The sequence below is a fragment of the Oryctolagus cuniculus genome, chromosome 1, assembly GCF_051225735.1.
Source record: "Oryctolagus cuniculus isolate XC-2025 breed Fujian yellow rabbit chromosome 1, ASM5122573v1, whole genome shotgun sequence".
NCBI lineage: Eukaryota > Metazoa > Chordata > Mammalia > Lagomorpha > Leporidae > Oryctolagus > Oryctolagus cuniculus.
Genome location: NC_142867.1, coordinates 85608004 through 85630198, shown reverse-complemented (window position 1 = coordinate 85630198; position 22195 = coordinate 85608004).

The following is a 22195-nucleotide window of genomic DNA, read 5'->3' as shown; positions in this document are numbered from 1 at the left end:
TTTGAGAGAGAGAAAGAGACAGATAGACAAACTCTTCATCCACTGGTTTATTCCCAAATACCTGCAACAGCCAGGGCTGGGCTAGGGCAAATTCAGGATCCTGAAACTCCATCCTGGGTTTCCTATGTGGGTGGCAGGATGTGCATTAGCAGGAAGCTAGGTTGGAAGCAAAGGTATCAGGACTCAAACTGGTGCTCTAGTATGAGATGAGGGAATCCCAAGCAGTGACTTATCCACTGTGCCCCTGCAAGACTTTTAGTTGGAGGGTAACATAACTCAGCTCTACCTGCTGAAAACATTACTCTCCCAACAGTGGAGTTAGTGAATTAGGAAAGGGTTAGACTATGAGCATAGAGGAATGTACAAGTGGCTAATGCACCACTCCAGAAGACATGATAGGCTAAGTTATGACCATGGCCATGGGGATGTAGAGATGTGATACCTCAGATGGTAATATTTATAGGCTTGAAGATTTACTGGGTATGATAAGTCAGCCTTAACTACCACGATGAGGAAATCTGATGAAAGATGGTATTAACTCAGTGTAGTGCCTGTCAAGTTTGAGGAGCCACAGACCAGCAACCCTTCAATCCATTCTCTGTAACCTACAGAGTTTACTCTCACGGACATAAGTGGGCACTTCAAAATGTATGTAGAAAATGGAATTACAAGATAAGTTTATTTGGGTGCAAAAGTTTTTTTTTTTTTTTAAATCTGTACATATGATGGCCACCAACAGCTGCGGGAGACAGCAACAACCCCTCACTTTCCAGGATGGTCCCTGCAGGTCGGCTCGGCCTTGATGGAGAGGAGGAGCCCGAGGAGCGTGGAGGCTGAGGCGGCGGCGGGGACCCAGAAGGAGGACGCGGCTGAGCAGCGACCCACGCAGGAGAAGCGAGAGGTGGCGGCGATGCTGCCCCGGCCGCCTAGCGCCGCTGCCCGCCCCAGTGGACCGCTTCTCGCACCTTGCGGTTGCAGAACCGAGCTCGGCCCCGCAGCCTGTCCCCAGCAGTGGGGACTCCCCGGCCCCGCCGCGGATGCAGCGACCGCCGCCCCTTCCCCGTCTTCAGTGCACCGCGCCCTGGCCCCGACGCGGTCCTCGCAGCGGGGCCAGGCCCGTCGGTGCCCTCTCGCCGCCCCTCTGGTCTAATACTTCTCCACAGCTGCTTCAGGAAGAAAGTACCTGCCATTCCTATTGTTTCTGCGCAGGTTCATGCCAGTACAGAACAGAGAATCAGAAACTCAGCGCTAAGTATCACCCACAATTAGAAGGGTTTATACTCTACCTGAGAAGAAAAGGTCATCAAAGAGTTTGTGAGTGGATTGTGGAGCCAAGATGGTGGAATAGTGAGGGTGCGCAACGATAGTCCAGGAAAATTTAGTTTAATAAACGTGGAGTTACGGTAGCCTCAGAAAAAGGATCAGGAAAAAATTGCAGAGGAAACTCTTCTGGATCTAGTGGCTGTGACTCGGAGGACCTACTGGGAGAGCAAGGTCGCCCACCGCGTGGGAGCCGCAGGGTCTGCACGCCAGCGCGGGAAGGGGAGTGGATGTGACACAGATGACCCACCGGCAGGGAGAGCAGGGACGCCCAGGGCTCCGAGTCCAAACATCAGCGCTGGAAGTGTAGGTGAGCTCAGTAACCCAAGACATTGGTGGGGAAACGGTGGTCAGAATCTAGAGGGGAGCGGGAAAGTTCACCAGACTGACTACAGGAGAGAAGGAAAAAAAAAAAGGTGGGGGGGTACTGGTACAGAGGAGTTTCTCTCTTCACCAACCTTGCAAAGGTGAGCAAGAGACAAAGAGCAGGCCCCGCTCTGAATATACATAACAACAGGGGAGAGCTAAGGAACTGAGTCTGAGTCACTACAATTCAGTAGCCTAGGCAACCCAGTGGGATTCCACAGGAGAAACTGAGCCTGCACAGATTCTTTGGGTAGAAGCCAGAGATCGGAAGCTAAATACCATCAGTTCTGCTCAGCCATGCGGTATTACTTAACTCCTGAATAAAAAAATAAAAAAAATAAAGAGAGAGAGAGAGATTCACCATGCATAAACTGAGGGTGTCACCTTTGCACACCCTTAACCCGGAAGAACCAAGCAGAGCTCTCAGGCCACACCCATCTCAAGTCTTCAAGGCTCCTCCAACAGCAGACAGTCCACTTAACACAGACACAGTATAAGAAAAAAAAACTCACAGTGAGGGAAGAAGAATTAAAAATGCCAAGCAACAAACACAAAAATTGAGGGAACAAGATCAACGAAGACACTATGACGCCTCCAAATAAACAAAACACCCCAAGCCAAGATTATGAAGATGGTGAGATAGAAGAAATGCAAGATACGGATTTCAAAAAATTTATGATAAGAACATTTAGAAGTTTTCAAAAGCAAATCCTTAAACTACAGAAATCCTTATTGGACAGGATTGAAAATCTCTCTCGTGAAAATGAAATTTTAAGGAAGAAACGAAATGCAGAAACTAGTAGAACAGGAAAGTGTGATAGTGAAGAGAAATCAAAATGAAATGAAGAGCTCAATAGATCAAATGACAAACACATTAGAAAGTCTAAAAAACAGAGTCAGTGAAACAGAAGAGAGAATATCAGACTTAGAAGACAGAGCACAGAAAAGCATACAGTCAAACCAAAGAAAAGAAGAGGAAATTAGAAATCTAAAAAATATCATTTGGAATCTACAGGATACTATTAAAAAAACCAACATTTGAGTTCTAGGAGTTCCTGAGGCATGGAGAGGGAGAAAGGATTAGAAGGCCTTTTCAGTGAGATACTAGCAGAGAACTTTCCGGGTTTGGGGAAGGACAGAGACATCCTAGTACAGGAAGCTCATAGAACCCCTAGTAAAAATGACCAAAAGAGACCCTCACCGCGATACGTTGTAATTAAACTCACCACAGTGAAACATAAAGAAAAGATCCTAAAATGTGCAAGAGAGAAACGTCAGATTACTCTCAGAGGATCTCCAATCAGACTCACAGCAGACTTCTCATCAGAAACACTGCAGGCTAGGAGGGAATGGCGAGACATAGCACAGGTGCTAAGAGAGAAAAATTGCCAGCCCAGAATATTATATCCTGCCAAGCTCTCATTTGTGAATGAAGGTGAAATAAAGACCTTTCATTGCAAACAAAAATTGAAAGAGTTTGCCGCCACTCGTCTGGCACTGCAAAAGATGCTTAAAGATGTGTTACACAGAAACACAGAAACACGGCCATCAATATGAAAGAAGGTAAATGAAGAAAACCTACCAGTAAAAGAGCATAGGAAGCTCAAAGCATGTACTAGAAAATATCTCTGGGAAAATGGCAGGGCAAAGTCACTATGTATCAATAGTCACATTAAACGTTAATGGACTTAACTCTTCAGTTAAAAGACACCGATTGGCTGATTAGCTTAAGGAACAAAACCCAACTATTTGTTGCCTACAAGAAACACATCTCTCTAACAAAGATGCATGCAGTCTGAAAGTGAAAGGTTTGAAAAAGATATTCCATACCAACAGAAACCAAAAAAGCAGGTGTAGCCATATTAATATCAGACAAAATAAACTTTAATACAAAAACTGTTAAGAGAGACAAAGAGGGACACTATATAATGATTAAGGGTTCAATTCAACAAGAAGATGTAACTATTGTAAATGTATATGCACCTAATTACAGGGCACCGGTCTATTTAAAAGATATGTTAAGGGACTTAAAGGGAGATTTAGATTCCAATACAATAGTACTGGGGGACTTCAATACTCCACTCTCAGAAATAGACAGATCATCCGGACAGAAGATCAACAAGGAAACAGCAGATTTAACTGACACTATTGCCCAAATGGATCTAACAGATATCTACAGAACTTTCAACCCTACATCTACAGACTTCACATTCTTCTCAGCAGTGCATGGAACCTTCTCTAGGATTGATCACATACTAGGCCATAAAGCAAGTCTCAGCAAATTCAAAAGAATTAGAATCATACCATGCAGCTTCTCAGACCACAGTGGAATGAAGCTGGAAATTAGCAACTCAGGAAACCCCAGAAAGTATGCAAACACATGGAGACTGAACAACATGCTCATGAATGAACACTGGGTCATTCAAGAAATCAAAAGAGAAATCAAAAACTTTCTGGAAGTAAATGAAGACAACAACACAACATATCAAAACTTATGGGATACAGCAAAAGCAGTATTGAGAGTTAAGTTTATAGCAATAGGTGCCTATATCAAGAAATTGGAAAGGTACCAAATAAATGAGCTTTCAGCGCATCTCAAGGACCTAGAAAAACTGCAGCAAACCAAACCCAAACCTAGTAGGAGAAGAGAAATAATTAAAACCAGAGAAGAAATCAACAGGATTGAATCCAAAAAAAAATTACAAAAAATCAGTCAAGTGAAGAGCTGGTTTTTTGAAAAAATAACAAAATTGACACCCCATTGGCCCAACTAATTAAAAAAGAAAAGACCCAATTCAATAAAAAAAGAGATGAAAAAGGAAATATAACAACAGACACCACAGAAATAAAAAGAATCATCATAAATTACTACAAGGACTTGTATGCCAGCAAACAGGGAAACCTATCAGAAATGGATAGATCCTGGACACATGCAGTCTACCTAAATTGAACCATGAAGACATAGAAAACCTAAGTAGACCCATAAATGAAACAGAAGTTGAAACAGTAATAAAGGCCCTCCCAACAAAGAAAAGCCCAGGACCAGATGGATTCACTGCTGAATTCTACCAGACATTTAAAGAAGAACTAATTCCATTTCTTCTCAAACTATTCAGAACAATCAAAAAAAGAGGGAATCCTCCCAAATTCTTTATGAAGCCAGCATCACCTTAATCCCTAAACCAGAGAAAGATGCAGCACTGAAAGAAAATTATAGACCAATATCCCTGATGAACATAGATGCAAAAATCCTCAATAAAATTCTCGCCAATAGAATGCAACAACACATCAGAAAAATCATCCACCCAGACCAAGTGGGATTTATCCCTGGTATGCAGGGATGGTTCAACATTCGCAAATCAATCAATGTGATTCACCACATTAACAGACTGCAGAAGAAAAACCATATGATTATCTCAATAGATGCAGAGAAAGCATTTGATAAAATTCAACACCCTTTCATGATGAAAACTCTAAGCAAATTTGGTATAGAAGGAAATTTCCTCAATATAATCAAAGCAATCTATGAAAAACCCACGGCCAACATCCTATTGAATGGGGAGAAGTTGGATGCACTTCCACTGCGATCTGGCACCAGACAGTGATGTCCACTCCACCACCGTTATTTAAAATAGTTCTGGAAGTTTTAGCCAGAGCTATTAGGCAAGAAAAAGAAATTAAAGGGATACGAATTGGGAAGGAAGAACTCAAACTATCCCTCTTTGCAGACGATATGATTCTTTACTTAGAGGATCCAAAGAACTCTACTAAGAGATTATTGGAACTCATAGAGGAGTTTGGCAAAGTGGCAGGATATAAAATCAATGCAGAAAAATCAACAGCCTTTGTATACACAAGCAATGCCATGACTGAGAAAGAACTGCTAAGATCAATCCCATTCACAATAGCTACAAAAACAATCAAATACCTTGGAATAAACTTAACCAAGGACGTTAAAGATCTCTACGATGAGAATTACAAAATCTTAAAGAAAGAAATAGAAGAGGATACCAAGAAATGGAAAAATCTTCCATGCTCATGGATTGGAAGAATGAGCATCATCAAAATGTCCATTCTCCCAAAATCAATTTATAGATTCAATGCAATCCCAATCAAGATACCAAAGACATTCTTCTCAGATCTAGAAAAAAATGATGCTTAAATTCATATGGAGGCACAAGAGACCTAGAATAGCTAAAGCAATCTTGTACAACATAAACAAAGCCGGAGGCATCACAATACCAGATTTCAGGACATACTACAAGGCAGTTGTAATCAAAACAGCATGTTACTGGTACAGAAACAGATGGATAGACCAATGGAACAGAATAGAAATACCAGAAATCAACCCAAACATCTACAGCCAACTCATATTTGATCAAGGATCTAAAACCAATTCCTGGAGCAAGGACAGTCTATTCAATAAATGGTGCTGGGAAAACTGGATTTCCACGTGCAGAAGCATGAAGCAAGACCCCTACCTTTCACCTTACACAAAAATTCACTCACTCCTCATGTAGGATCTCTATCCTTAATGTGCTGTACATTGAGATTTAATGCTATAACGAGTACTCAAACAATATATTTCACTTTGTGTTTCTATGGGGGTGCAAACTGTTGAAATCCTTACTTAATGCATACTAAACTGATCCTCTGTAAAAAAAAAAAAAGAAATTATCAATTCCCAACTTGACTCTCACTGGGATTAAACATGACAATAGGTCTGATCTGATTTCATCATCATTTAAAAAAAAATCATCTATTATTTTTCACTTTATGTTTCTGTGTGGGAGCAAACTGTTGAAATCCATACTTGATGTATACTAAGCTGATCTTCTGTATATTAAGATAATCAAAAATGAATCTTGATGTGAATGGAAGGGGAGACGGAGTGGGAAAGGGGAGGGTTGTGGGTGGGAGGGACGGTATGGGGGGGAAGCCATTGTAATCCATAAGTCGTACTTTGGAAATTTATATGCATTAAATAAAAGTTTAAAAAAAAAACAAAAACAAAAAAAATCTGTACATAGTTTTTCATGATACCTGTTTTACATAAACTTTTTGAAAACCCATTTTATGCATGGTTTTCAATTTTTTTGCACCAAAATCATCTTTTAATTTTCCATGAACATTTTGAAGTTCACTTGTATCTGATCATTTTACTCAAAAGTATTTTATGACATTCTTCTTGCCTCAGTTTACCTTTACAACACTTCTACCTTAAACTCCTACTTCAGACCCATATTGAAACTCATTCTTGCCCTAGCATGCTAATGAAATGCCCTACAGCTGTGCGTTTGTTGTTTCAATTCCTGTGCCTAAACACCCTTCCGTTCTGGTGGGAGGTCTTTAGGTAATGAGGTCTGCCTCTTAGGTGGCTGTTGAGACACTACTCTTTCCTTTAGGACTTGGCACAGAACTCTGTGAAACCATCTCCAGTCTTTCAGCCTTGGATTAAATTATTTTTCTTTGGTAGATTTTCCTATCTCCATTTTAATACCTAATACTCACTAGTCACTTGTTTATCCTCTGTGACACTTACCTAATTATAATTTTACATTCTGCAATTCATTGTTTGCTTTCCCTATGTCCCTTTATTTGTCTGAATAATGTGTTATATCCCTAGTGCCTGATGACAGATGAGCATTCCATATACAATTTTGTTTCAAGTGGAATATTTGTTAGCTCTCTCCTTGAAAGGAGACAATAACAGAGACAGAAAACTAGAATGTCAGTTCCTCCAGCTTGAAACCTTATTTATCATGCATTCCAATGTATGGACCTACTACATCTAAGCCAGATTTCTCCATGACTTCTGTTGAGGGAGATGAACTTGGGAAATTGAAGTTATCAAGTTCCCACACCTTCTGCCTTTGCCCCCTCATCTCTGTGCTCCCATATCTCTGTGTCTCTATGGTAACTGGTGTCAAGGTAACCAACAAGTCCACTTGCTTGGTTGGCTGTTATGTAATGGTTTGGCTACAGGCCATTATTGTCTGTAAGCCCATATAAGCAACTGGAGGGCATGGCTAGCTGTAACTGCTTATGGATGTGTGATTGTGTGGCCATAGGCATCTATTGGTGGATGCAGCTCTATGTGAATGTATAGATGTGGGTAGATATTTCTACTGCCACAGGCACAAATGTAGATATCTCCTATAGCCTCACAGCCATTGTGGGCAAGTGGCTCTTCCTATTGCATTTCTCACTGCCACTGTGAGTAAAGGAGATATAAACCTACAAATGGCTTTGAGTTGCTCTCTGACCTGTCAGAATCCAAACCTGTTTGTCCTGGGCTATCTGCTTGTCCCATCCCATAATCTTAGCACAGCTTGGTGAGTAAGGAAGTTCTGCCTCATCAGAAGCTAAGCTCCTCCTGCATGAAATGTCTCCTTCATGAACTACTACATTAAATATTAGAGGGGTTATAACGTTGGACCCATAGGAATATTACCTGGGTTACTTTAAAAATACATGGTGCAGATCTCATGACTTATGTGGCATTCTCTTTCAAAAGATGACTTAAACCAGGAACACACTCAAATTGTCATTTTTGATTTAGTATTTTTATAAAGAACATGTATTTTATACATATATCTATTAGATTATATATTTTTGTAAAGAGCCATACTATGCTTAGTGATTCATTGCCAAAGAATAAAGCAGGCAAACTGAAAAATAGAAACCTGGCTAACATGACCTTAACCAAGTGAGGCAGGTTAACATCATTAGTGACATCACCTGGCCATTGTTGTGTCCTCTGGTGTGAGGTATTGAGAAAGGCACCTCACCTCCATGACATTCTTTCCAAAAACCAGAGCCACAGTCCAATCAAGGAAGAAACATCAGACAAACCCAGGTTGGAGAACATTCTACAGGCTGCTTGTTATGATTGAACAGGACTTGTCTTCCAGATTCACACAAACATTTCAACCCTCAAAGTCATACATTCACAGTTATCAGATTAATGCTAGTGGTCGATGGATTAAAGTGGAGATTTGATATAATTGTGGTGGTTAGGAAATTGTGGTGGCTAGGTCCAGTGGGAGGTCTTTAGGTAATTAGGGCTTCTCTTTGGAAGGTAGCTCTCATGAAAGGGTTGGTTATATAAGCCAAGTTCCCCAGCTCCTCTCTGCTTTCTGGGTCAACATGTGACTGTTCCTTTCTACATGTTCCCCCACTGCCAGCCTCTACCAGATGACAGACTAGTGGGCCTGCCTGATGTTGAACCTCCAAACTGTAAACCAAGATTATCCTTTTTCTTTTCCTCTTCAGAAGCTCCTCTTAGGTATTTTAGGTAAAGGAACAAAGAGCGACTAAATGTAATATCTGAATTACCTCTTAATTCTGTTAAGATGAGGACAAACAAGGAAAGATAGGGAGTTGTCACAGCCCCGAAGAAACTGGGGATATGTGACAACCAAATATAATGTAGTGCCCTAGATTGGATACTGAAAAACACATATGGAGAACATTAATGGATCAACCAAGGAAACCCACATAAAGTCTGCAGTTTGTACATAGGAATGTGTCAGATCTGGTTTCTTAGCTTTGGTGAGTATCCCATGGAAATATAGGATGTTAACAATGGAGGAAACAGAATGATGGTGGAAGAGAATGCTCTTTAGTCTTTGCAGACTTCTCTGAAAATCTAAAATCATTCCAAACTAAAAGTTTATTTTTTTAAAAAGTGCCACAAAGGCTCTGATATGGCCTCAGGTGTTGAGACCTACAATCCTAAAGGATCAGAACAGATTGCACTCAGATAGCTCCAGGCATCAATCCTGACAAAAATTTCAGCTAGACATTTCAAACCTCTAAACCCCTGTTTCCTTATCTATAAAAGGGGAATAATCCATGCCAAGGCTTATAAGAATTAACTGGGATGGCACAAACCTGAAGTGCTTAGCCCAGAGGCTGGGATATATAGGAAATGCTTACTAGATGTTAACAACAGCTATTATAATTACAATAATTATTACTAGCTGTTCCTTGAAACGCTAACAGAGTAGATTAATTTCACTTCCAGAATCTAGCTAATGAAGATAGGGAGTCAGCAAGAATCTATGCAGGAAAGGCAAGAGATGCTAAAAGAAGCCAAATACATCGTATGGGATAGCAGGAAAAAGCACCTGGCACAGTGCCTCGGAAATAAAAAGTGTTCCATAAGTGTTTGTTAAATCTGAAAATGTAAACCCTGCTGTTGGCTGGGAGGTTAAAACCCTGAAGAAGTCCTGGATTGCAAGATAAATCCCAGCTGAAATGGGAAAGGTTTTATCAGCTCCCTTCCTTAGGTGAAAGCCAGATGTTGCCTGGCAGACAGCCTGTGGGCTTCCTATCACCTTGGTTCTACTGCTACAACAGCCCTCCTGTCCTGAGAGAAGCTTCAGTTTCTAGTTCTAACTAGAGTTTCCCCTTTTCCAGGAATCTTGCCTTTCCTAACCCCAGGGTGGTTGGATCTTCCCTTGACAGGAAAACTCCTGTAAGAATTGGAATGAGGAACCCCATTAAAGACAGCCCAAGGATGGTAGACAGGTGCATGTGCTGCCTCTTAAGGCAGAGGTTCTCAATTTTGACTTCATATTTGAATTATTTGGGCAGCTCTGGAAACTCCCATCATGTAGACCCAAACCCATTAAGTCACACTCACGAACTCAGAATCTTTGGGGATGAAGCCCAGGTATCTGTTTTTAAAAGGCTCCCCTCATAATCTCCCATGTACACTCAAGCTTCAGAATCACTGCTTTAAGACTGCTCTAGACCAGCTACCCAGTAAAACAAAAACAAGCCATTCTGAGCTTCCTCCCAAATATCCTGTCTCCGGTCTCCTGTCTCCCCAGCTGGCTTCCACAATGCCTCTCCAAGCACACCTCAGTGCTGGTTGTACTCTAGCTCAACTCCTGCAGTTTATCCATCCAGGCACCTGGTAACAAGGCTAATTTTATCCTGCAGTCCTGGTCTCTCAGGCTCAAATGACTCTTCTTTCCATTGCTGTGGCCAGGGCCCTCAGTCTCCATCTAGTTTTGCATAGCATAAACACTCACTTAGCTTTGTATGCTGTGATATGTGATTCTCACATTATTCCAGGAAAATCTCATTTCCTTGAGGATACTTTAAATTGATCAAAGTTAAGATCCTAGTGTATTTCCAGGAGGGACCAGCACACTGTTGAGCCTGAAGTAGACAGAACAGCATCTTCACTTATAAAGTGGAAATATCTATAAAATTACTTGTAGTATAGAGATATCTGCAAGGTCTATAGACATACAAATTTGTATGTTTGAGATGATGCCTTCAAAGTGCCCAGAATGATTTGGAACACAAGTGCTCCATTTGTGGTAGCTATTTTTAGATTTCCTAAAACAAACCCAGGGTTATGATTTCTAGGCCAGTGCTGCTTCTAGCAAGTGACCAAAGTGACCAACAGACTCAGCATTCTCAGATTTGTCATGAGAAAATGCTGACTGCTTGGCTTCATTGATTTGCTACTAGTGATAATCTTGCTTAGGGAATGAATGTTTCGACCAGTGGTCTCCCAGGGCCAGTTACCATGAGATTTTATTTCAATAACTTGCCAGAGAACAGTAGTACCTGAGTCATTCAGGGTACTGATGACGTGACATGAGGACTCCATCAGCCAGGCAGCATGCACGTGTACCTCATGCTGGCCCAGTACTTGATTTGCTTTATGAAAGATGCAGCTGGCTTGGGCTGGGGCTGGCCCTCTCCCTCTCTTCATCCTGCTTGTCCCTCTCTGAGAATATCGGGAGGACAGTGTGTGGTATGGGAAGCTTGCTTTACCACTCAGCAGGAGGAAGCACACACGCTTGTGCTTTGTTGTCAGTGGAAACAACTCTTAGATGTTGTGGAGGTGCCAATGCAGAGAGAAGGCAGAACTTCCTGAATCCTACCCCAGTTCAGCCTCTTAAGTTAAGAAAAATGAGGAGTTGCCAAATTAGTAAGAATAGGGCCATACTAGCCAGAGGGTACGGGGACGCAGCAGGAGAAAAGATCACCAGGAAGCTCAGAATTCATCTGAATAACTTCAAGCCCTCCCCTGGTGGAATATTCCTCATTATATTAGGAGAGGTTGCAAATGGAACTGTGGAAGCTCTGTTGGTATTTCGGGGAAAATGGGTGGAAGAGCGATTTAAGACAAGGGCAGACACTGAAGCTGTTACCTGCTGTGGGCTAAACCCTGCAGTCCTGGCAGCTGCCCAGAACACAGGTTTACCTCTCTCCACGACACAGTCCAGAGCACCAAACTTCCATGAAAATATCCAGGGCCCCAGGCTCATTTCCATGGTAACTCCACCCTTTTTATGGGGTTTGGTTTTTCCCATTCAACTGATAGATGAGGATAGAGACATAAGAAAGGTATATCCACCTCTTTCTGTCCAGAGATGACAAACATACTTCTGCTCATATTTTATTGGTGAGAGATCAGTCTTGTGGCCATAACTCACAGCAAGCAATATGGAAAATGTGGTCTGTGTGTCCAGGAGGAAAGGGAAATGGGTTTAATATGACAAAGCAGCAAGCCAGGAACATAAAGATAAATGAAATAAAGACACATCAATATAAGCAAATTACTTCAAACTGGTTAATGCAATCCTTGAGTATCTTGTTCAGCTCAAGGTACCACACTTTAATAGACATTGAGATTTTGTGCACACAAAAATGAATGCTATGGTCTGAATGTGTCACCCTGTGTTACAACCTGATCACTGATGTGACAGTACAGAGATGTAGACCATGTGAGGTGAGTAGGTAATGAGGGCAGATCTCCCGTGAGTGGGACTAGTGCCCTTATAAAATAGACCTCAGAGATCCAGGTAGCCCTGTAGAGGCAAAATCCTGTATTCCAAAGTTTATTGGAATAAGCTGACAATAGACAGATTCATCAGGATGAAAGGAATAGAAATTTATTAACATGCACAAAAGAAATCACGGGAGAGTAGTTAATCAAAACCCCAGAGGGCTTCAAATGGTCATGTGCCCTTCTCCATAGGTCAGAGAGGATAGGGGACTGTAGGCAATTTCTAGTGGCAGTAATGACTTTTAGGCAGAATGAATGGGCCAAGAGAATAAACAGGAGGCTGTGAATGATTTTCTTTGGGAGAATGCATGGACCTGGGAGACAAACAACAGCTTGTGATAAATTTTGCCCATGTATTGTTAACTTTCTCCGTTTTCCTGCCTGCAATGAGTTTAGTTAATGAAACCTTGGGGAGTGAACTGAAGGCAATTTTTTTCCTCTTTGGAGGATACAGTTTTTAATCAGACAGGAATTATCAGAATAAAGCCTCTTCGGGTTCCAGGACCTTTAATGTAAAATAGCACGCCAGAGTATTCTATTTTGGAGTAAAATTATCCATGCTCCTTCAGGCCCTTCCATTGTGTGAGAATATGGCAAATAGGTGCTATCAATGAATAAGAAGGTAAGTCCTCACTGGACACTAAATGTTCCCACACCGTGATCTTGGGCTTTTCAGTCTCCAGAACTGTGAGAAATTTATGTTTCCAAGTTACCCTGTTTATGGCATTTTTGTAGCAGCCTGAATAGAGTAAGATAATGAAAAACCAGGATGCAGAGGAGATTTCAAAACACATTGTATGAGGATCATCAGAGAGCTGAGAATGTGTACTGTGAGAAAAAAAAAAAAACAATACCCACGAACATAACAGCCCTCTTCAAGTTGTGTGAAGAGCAGCCCAGGGAAGAGTTTATATCAACAGAAGATACCATCTGCAGTATACTCCTTCCAGCTCTCTGATTCTAGTCTATAATCATCTTTGAGCTATTTTGCAGCTCTGAGTTGTAGATAACCAAGAACTAAGCAAGTAATTCTCATACATGCAATTCTGTCTTGTGCCCAAGAGGTCCACTTGACTTCCTCCTCCCTTTAGAGAAACCAGTTATGGCTCTGGTTTGTGCATTAATTTAATTATTCCTGATCTATAATATGTCTGTGCCTCAGTCTCATGTGAATCAGTTACAATATGAATAGAACAAAATCTTTGATATTTTTATATCTATGAAAAGTCATAGTTTTACATTTTTTTGAAAATCATTTTAAAAAGTGATGGTGTGTGGGAAAAGGGATTATAGATTATGATGAATAGGCAAAAAAAAGAGTAGCTTTGATTCAAAATAAGGGGAAAAATAAGTTCTAAAATAGGGGAGGAAAAAAAATCTAGGTTCAGTTCCTGGCTCTACAAATTTCTACATTGTGATCTGGGCATGTTTATTTACCTAACTCAATTTCTTCAACTGTCAAATAAGAGAACAAGTCCTGTGAGATGGGTTCTGTTGTTAGGGGAGTAAATACAACAAAGCACATCATATAATGTCTGCCATTAGAGAAGAGTGTTATTGTTGATAGTTTTATCAGTTATTGTCCATGAAAATAAGAGTCTGCTTAGAGGTGGCAAGGAGGCTATCTTGGAAGTTTCCAAGAGGAAGATTTGGGCCATAATCTTGAATAACATAGCAGGCTGTAGTTCTGAAGGTTGAAATGCTACAATCCTGAGTGGTAAAATCCTGACAGATCAGAATCTATTTTGATTTTCATCTTTATGGATTTTGCTCTTCTGAGATTTCAACATTCTGGATTATGATTTTCAGACTAGGTCCCTTTGGGTGCCACCAGGAATAGGCTGGGCAACTAACATGGAAGTGCTGTCGAAGGGACTTCTTCAGGAAGAGGACAAGTCTCCTGGTTATTCAAACCTAGAACTGTTTGAGCTATGCCTTTTCGTGTTTCTAAGCCTTGGCATGCATTTCCTCCAGATGAGAACTCCGGGCTCTCCTCTACCCAAGCCTTGTAAACAATTGCTCTCCTCTCCTGGACTCCACTGCCCTCTCCTCTGTGAACGTGCTGTGTGCCCTCAAGACAGTCAGCAGGCTCCACTCTGTTCTCATGGCACCTAGTTTGTACATCTTGAGAATCCAACCCATCACTCCTTCCTTGACTTGAAGTTTGAAGGCTTCTGAGCCTGAAGCGTGCTCTTTTTCAAGGTGGCTAGAATAGAATAGGCTATTGATTATTGCTTTGGATATACAAATGATCTCTGACAGAGAAACATTTGAATGAATGACATGGCTGCAACTTCACAGTCAAGGGATGAATCATAATCCTCTACATCCCATCTTGCTGGTCAAACCTGAATTCTGAATATAATTAATATGAAAAGCTGGTGCCACAGCTCAATAGGCTAATCCTCTGCCTGCGGTGCCGGCACACCGGGTTCTAGTCCCGGTTGGGGCGCTGGATTCTGTCCCAGTTTCCCCTCTTCCTGTCCAGCTCTCTGCTATGGCCTGGGAGTGCAGTGGAGGATGGCCCAAGTCCTTGGGACCTGCAACCCATGGGAGACCAGGAGAAGCACCTGGCTACTGGCTTTGGATCAGCGTGGTGTGCCATCCACAGTGCGCCAGCCGTGGGAGCCATTGGAGGGTGAACCAACGGCAAAGGAAGACCTTTCTCTCTGTCTCTCTCTCTCACTGTCCACTCTGCCTGTCAAAACAAACAAACAAAAAGATGAAATGATCAGTGTTGGTGAGGATATAAAGGAACTGAAACCCTGGCAAACTGCTGGGGGCTGTGTAGACATGTGCAATGTCATTGGAAACAGTGTAGCGAAATCTAACGCTGAACCTAGGTATTCCCTGTGATGCAGAAATTTCACTCACAGCTGTATAGTCAGTAGAAATACATACATCTAGTAACCAAATGGCATGTTCTAGGAAGTTGAAAACAAAACTGTTGGAAGTAGTCCCAACTGGGCACTACCCAAATGCCCATCAGGAGTTGAATAGCAAGCAAATTACAGCAATGAAAATAACCAAACTGACTGGATATATGTATGGACTTTAAGTCATAATGTTGAGTGGAAGAAGTTGGACATTGAAGAGTACATGAGCGTAGTGTTTAGTAACTACAAGGAATAACCAATAATGTATCCTTGGAGGTGGATAGTGATTGAAATGAGGGATAGGGGTTTGGTGCAGCAGTAAAGATGCCACTTGGGACACACATGTCTCAGAATGCCTGGCTTGAGTCTCAGCTCTCTTTGGATTTTAACTTCCTGCTAATGTGTATCCAGGGAGTGCTAGGAGACAGCAGAAAATGACTCAAGTACTCAGGTCCCTGCCACCCTCATGGGAGATCCAGATAGAATTCTGGTCGCCTCATTTTGGCTGTGGTCTAGCCCTGGTTGTTGAGGACATTTGAGGAATGAACTAGTGGATGGAAGATTTCTCTCTCCCTCTCTCTCTCATTCTCTGTATCTGCCTTTCAAATAAAATAAAAGTAATAATTAGATGATGTTGAAAGCAATTTTCTTTGTAGTAGTCCCCAAAAATTAATTTTAAATTATTTGCTTAGCTTTTGTTATATACTAGACCCTAGCAATCCAAAGATGAGCTGGACAGCATCCCTAACCTCAAGCAGTTAATAATACAGTAAAGGATAAACAGGATCTGTAATAACTTTAACACAAGGTAGAATGCGGTGAATGGAACATGAAAGAGGATATTCACAGTAAACACAAGGTTCTCAGGTACTACTAAGTGCTCTATGTATATTAGTATTTCATTCTCACATAAACCCTAAATATAGACACTATTTCCATTTTACAGATGAAGATCCTGAAGCACAGGGAGAATAAATGTTTTATAATATCTTTGTCCTTTCCTGCGTTGCTGTCATTTAACACCAAGCTCCTCTTTCCTGTCTGTTTTCCACTCACTATAGTTTTTTTTTTTTCAATTCCACTAGGTTGATCTCCTACCTCCTGCTCAGGACTTTGCAAACTCTATTCCCTCTGCTGGAACCCTTCTCCTTTACCTGAGCGCTGTTAAACTCCGCACATTTTGAACACTTTGCTCTAACCCAGCACTCCTAGGGACTTTCTGATAGGTACAATCTGACTGTTACATCTTCTTGACTCTAAGGCCCATGAGAGCAGGGGCCACGTCTGTGTGTGTTCACCACTCTTATCCCAAGATGTAATATAGTGATATATGATAGATGCATAATAAAGGTGTTGAATATATCTGTTTAATACCCATCATTAATAATTTTTAAGTGGAACAAAATGTAGAGCAAGAATTAAATATAAATGATGTCTAGTACAATTCCTATTAGTATAACCACTGCTTATTCTTCAAAACCAAGTGCAACATGTTCTAATAACTCACTCTGAGCCTTTTTATTAGGATAAGATTAATAAATGTAAAAAAATGGGAGTATGTTCAGAACTCTGTTTCCTGCCTGTTTTCTATTATTCTGTAATTTTTGTTTCCTACCTAGTCAGAAAGAGAGTCTTTAGTTGCCTGCTTAAATGTTCTCAAGAGAAAGAAGGCCCTGGTTGCCCTGCCAACCTCTTTATTTCTTCTTTTCTTCAAGGCAGAGGCAGGAGGATAAGACTATGGAGAGAGAAAAAAAAAGATTGAAAGCAAAACATGTGTTTTACACCTGCAGTGTCCATGCTGGTAGGTGTGTTTTCCCTTAAATAAATGAGGGAAACATATTAGAAGTTTCCCCTCCCACCAGATAGCCTGAAATTCCCAGAGAAGCAGTATCTTCATCAAACTCTGGTTTAGTAACTAGGCCTCTGACTCCAGTTTCTTGATTTTTACATATACGTTTTATGCTGCAGGTAAACTGAATATAAAGAGGATTCTCCAACAGAGACAAAAACAGTTGCCGACTGCAACAACCATTTTAGGAGCTTTATCTCTACCTAGGAGCCAAACATTTAATACATCAGTAGCCATCATGTACAATAAGTAAAAAGTAGAAAGATCACTGTTCCTTAAGAATCTAGACAAGGGCTTTAAAGAATTAACCTTGTAATTATAAAGCAAATTGAAAGTATGTGACTGTAAAAATTAAAGGAAAAACAAGGAAGGAAGGGGGAGAGAGGGAAATATGGCTAATCGTAGAATTGTGCCTATGAAATCCACAAAATTTGTTCTCTTTATATTAGTGAAATTTTTTGAAAAAGAGCCATAGGCTATGTCCAGAGAAATCACCATTTCTATCTATTGTGAGTTTCAAGTCTGTGGAGTACTGAAACCCCAAGTTCATCCTCTTTTCTGCATAGAATAAATTTTTTATTATCACTCAATCTAGGGAGAGGAAAAAAAAATCCCATGAGGATCTTCCCTGAGTCTGTCCAGTATTTGCAATGTGAATTTCCAACAGGAAGCAAAAAGTTCAGGTTTACTCTTTCATCCTAGCCTCCTTCCCAAAGAATCAGCCTTTGGGAGAACAACACCAAACCCAAAAGTGCCACAGATCCAAGAGAACACAAGTGCTTCCCATGACTGCCTTGGGGAGAAGACCACAGCCTTTCCTATTTGAAAAGATATTATCAGCAGATAAGGAGATGTCCTTGTCTATCTCTAGGTGTTCACTGGTCTTCCCCACCTATCTGAAGCTAAGGCTCCTTTTTGTAAAGATGCATTGTATCCAGAATGTCTTGAAGAATCTTGGATCCCCTGCGCAAAGCTTCTGCAGTGACACAGAGATAAGGCACCCACTTCCACCCCAGTGATCACTCAGTTATCCACCGCAAGAGAACCTAATACAAAATCCATTGTCCAACTCCAACTACCTCCTCCTTAGGGAGCAGGGGCCTGGAAGAGTAAGCAGATTCTAGAAGGGGGAGACTGGAGGCAGGACAACCACAGTCACTATATGAGTGGCCAATATATTTCTGTGATGAAAACATGATGGTATCTTAGCAATGGGACTCCAAGACCCCATGTTCTCAGAAATCACACTAGGACAGTAAACAACAAATTCCTAAGATTATTTTTATTTTATTTATTTATTTATTTTGACAGGCAGAGTGGACAGTGAGAGAGAGAGACAGAGAGAAAGGTCTTCCTTTGCCGTTGGTTCACCCTCCAGTGGCCGCCATGGCCGGCGCGCTGCGGCCAGCACACTGCGCTGATCCAATAGCAGGAGCCAGGTACTTCTCCTGGTCTCCCATGGGGTGCAGGGCCCAAGCACTTGGGCCATCCTCCACTGCACTCCTGGACCACAGCAGAGAGCTGGCCTGGAAGAGGGGCAACCGGGACAGAATCCGGTGCCCCGACCGGGACTAGAACCTGGTGTGTCGGTGCTGCAAGGTGGAGGATTAGCCTAGTGAGCTGTGGCACCGGCCTCAAATTCCTAAGATTAAAAATATCTTCTATCTCAGAACAAGTGCTGATTTTTCTTCCATTCCTTACCCTATTCTCTGAGACTATGCTAAACCTTTGAGTGGTAGTTTCTGTCTCTGCGGTTAGTCCTCACTCATGTCAGTCACTACAAGGTAAGTGCTTTGGTAATCTTTGAACCACAACTCAGACTCAGGTCAGGTGTGGAGAGTCTAATTTTTTGGAATCCTTATTTGCTAAGTGTTCACATCTGTTATTTTACTTCCACTTCACAAGTAGTTTAACAAGAATAGGGGCTCCATAAAACAGAAATTTTTGTTTGCTTTTTCTATTGCTTTATCCTCAGAACTTAACAACAGTGCTTGGCACATAAAAGATGTTCAAAATATATAAGCATGAGTTTATAAGGATGATATTATTGTTGCCTTTAAGTTAAAGCAATTGAAACTCAGAGTTTACAGAGTGTATCCAAAGTCATAGATTTCTCAGAGGGCCTTTCTGATGGCAACTTTTATACATTATCGATTCTCTTTATATACAGAAGATCAGTTTAGCATATATTAAGTAAACATTTCAACAGTTTGCTCCCACACAGAAACATAAAGTGAAGAGTACTGTTTGAGTACTAGTTATAGCATTAAATCTCAATGTACAGCACATTAAGGACAGAGATCCTACATGAGGAGTAAGTGCACAGTGACTCCTGTTGTTGACTTAACAAATTGACAAGAGTGTCTTGGCATTCCATGCCTGAAATACTCTCATGGGCTTTTCAGCCAGATCCGCATGCCTTAAGGGCGGATGCTGAGGCCAGAGTGCTGTTTAGGACATCTGCCATTCTATGGGTCTGCTGTGTATCTCACTTCCCATGTTGGATCGTTCTCTCCCTTTTTGATTCTATCAGTTAGTATTTGCAGACACTAATCTTGTTTATGTGATCCCTTTGGTTCTTAGTCCTATCATTATGATCAATTGTGAACAGAAATTGATCACTGGGACTAGTGAGATGGCATTGGTACATGCCACCTTGATGGGATTGAATTGGAATCCCCTGGTATGTTTCTAACTCTACCGTTTGAGGTAAGTCAGCTTGAGCATGTCCTGAATTGCACATCTCTTCCCTCTCTTATTCCCACTCTTATATTTAACAGTGATCACTTTTCAGTTAAGTTTCAGCACTTAAGAAGAATGGTGTATTGATTACAGTATTCAACCAAAAGTATTAAGTAGAACAAACAAAAAAATACTAAGAGGGATAAAATATTAAGTTGTTCATCAACAATCAGGGCGAGGGTTGATCAAGTCACCGTTTCTCATAGTGTTCATTTCACTTTAACAGGTTTCCTTTTTGGTGCTCAGTGAGTTGTCACCTATCAGGGAGAACAAGTGGTATTTGCCCCTTTGGGATTGGCTTATTTCACTCAGCATAATGCTTTCCAAATTCCTAACAGGGATCACTTTTCAGTTAAATTTAAACACCTAAGAATAATTGTGTGTTAATTACAGAGTTCAACCAATGGTACTAGAACAAAAAAAATACTAAAATGGATAAAGTATTACAATGTACATCATTGTCAGGACAAGAGCTGATCAAGTCACTGTTTCTCATAGTGTCCATTTCACTTCAAAAGGTTTCCCGTTTGGTGCTCACTTAGTTGTCGCCGATCAGGGAGAACATATGATATTTGTCCCTTTGGGACTGGCTTAATTCACTCAGCATGATGTTTTCCAAATTCCTCCATCTTGTTGCAAATGACCGGGTTTTGTTGTTTTTGACTGCTGTATAGTATTTGATAGAGTACATGTCCCATAATTTCTTTATCCAGTCTACTGTTGATGGGCATTTAGGTTGGATCCAGGTCTTAGCTATAGTGAATTGAGCTGCAATAAACATTAAGGTGCAGACAGCTTTTTTGTTTGCCAATTTCATTCCCTTTGGGTAAATTCCAAGGAGTGGGATGGCTGGGTTGAACGGTAGGGTTATATTCAGGTTTCTGAGGAATCTCCAGACTGACTTCCATAGTGGCTTAACCAATTTGCATTCCCACCAACAGTGGGTTAGTGTCCCTTTTTCCCCACATCCTCGCCAGCATCTGTTGTTGGTAGATTTCTGTATGTGAGCCATTCTAACTGGGGTGAGGTGAAACCTCATTGTGGTTTTGGTTTGCATTTCCCTGATTGCTAGTGATCTTGAACATTTTTCCATGTGCCTGTTGGCCATTTGGATTTCCTCTTTTGAAAAATGTCTATTGAGGTCCTTGGCCCATCTCTTAAGTGGGTTGTTCGTTTTGATGCTGTGGAGTTTCTTAATCTCTTTGTAGATTCTGGTTATCAACCCTTTATCAGTTACATAGTTCGCAAATATATTTTCCCATTCTGTTGGTTGCCTCTTAAACTTTCCTGACAGTTTCTTTTGCAGTACAGAAACTTCTCAATTTGATGCAATCCCAAATGTTAATTTTGGCTTTGACTGCCTGTGCTTCTGGGGTATTTTCCAAGAAGTCATTGCCGGTACCTATATCTTGCAGGGTTTTTCCAATGCTCTCTAATAATTTGATGGTGTCAGGTCATAGATTTAAGTCTTTAATCCATGTTGAGTGAATTTTTGTGCAAGGTGAAAGGTAGGGGTCTTGCTTCATGATTCTGCACGTGGAAATCCAGTTTTCCCAGCACCATTTATTGAATAGACTGTTCTTACTCCAGGGATTGGTTTTGGATCCTTGATCAAATATGAGTTGGCTGTAGATGTTTGGATTGATTTCTGGTGTTTCAATTCTGTTCCATTGGTCTATCCATCTGTTTCTGTACCAGTACCATGCTGTTTTGATTACAACTGCCCTGTAGTATGTCCTGAAATCTGGTATTGTGATGCCTCCGGCTTTGTTTTTGTTGTACAAGATTGCTTTAGCTATTCGAGGTCTCCTGTGTCTCCATAAGAATTTCAGCATCATTTTTTCTAGATCTGCGAAGAATGTCTTTGGTATTTTGATTGGTATCACATTGAATGTATAAATTGCTTTTGGGAGAATGGACATTTTAATGATACTGATTCTTCCAATCCATGAGCATGGAAGATTTTTCCATTTCTTGGTATCCTCTTCTATTTCTTTCTTTAAGGTTTTCTAATTTTCATCGTAGAGATCCTTAATGTCCTTGGTTAAGTTTATTCCAAGGTATTTGATTGTTTTTGTAGCTATTGTGAATGGGATTGATCTTAGCAGTTCTTTCTCAGCCATGGCATTGCCTGTGTATACAAAGGCTGTTGATTTTTGTGCATTGATTTTATACCCTGCTACTTTGCCAAACTCTTCTCTGAGTTCCAATAGTCTCTTAGTA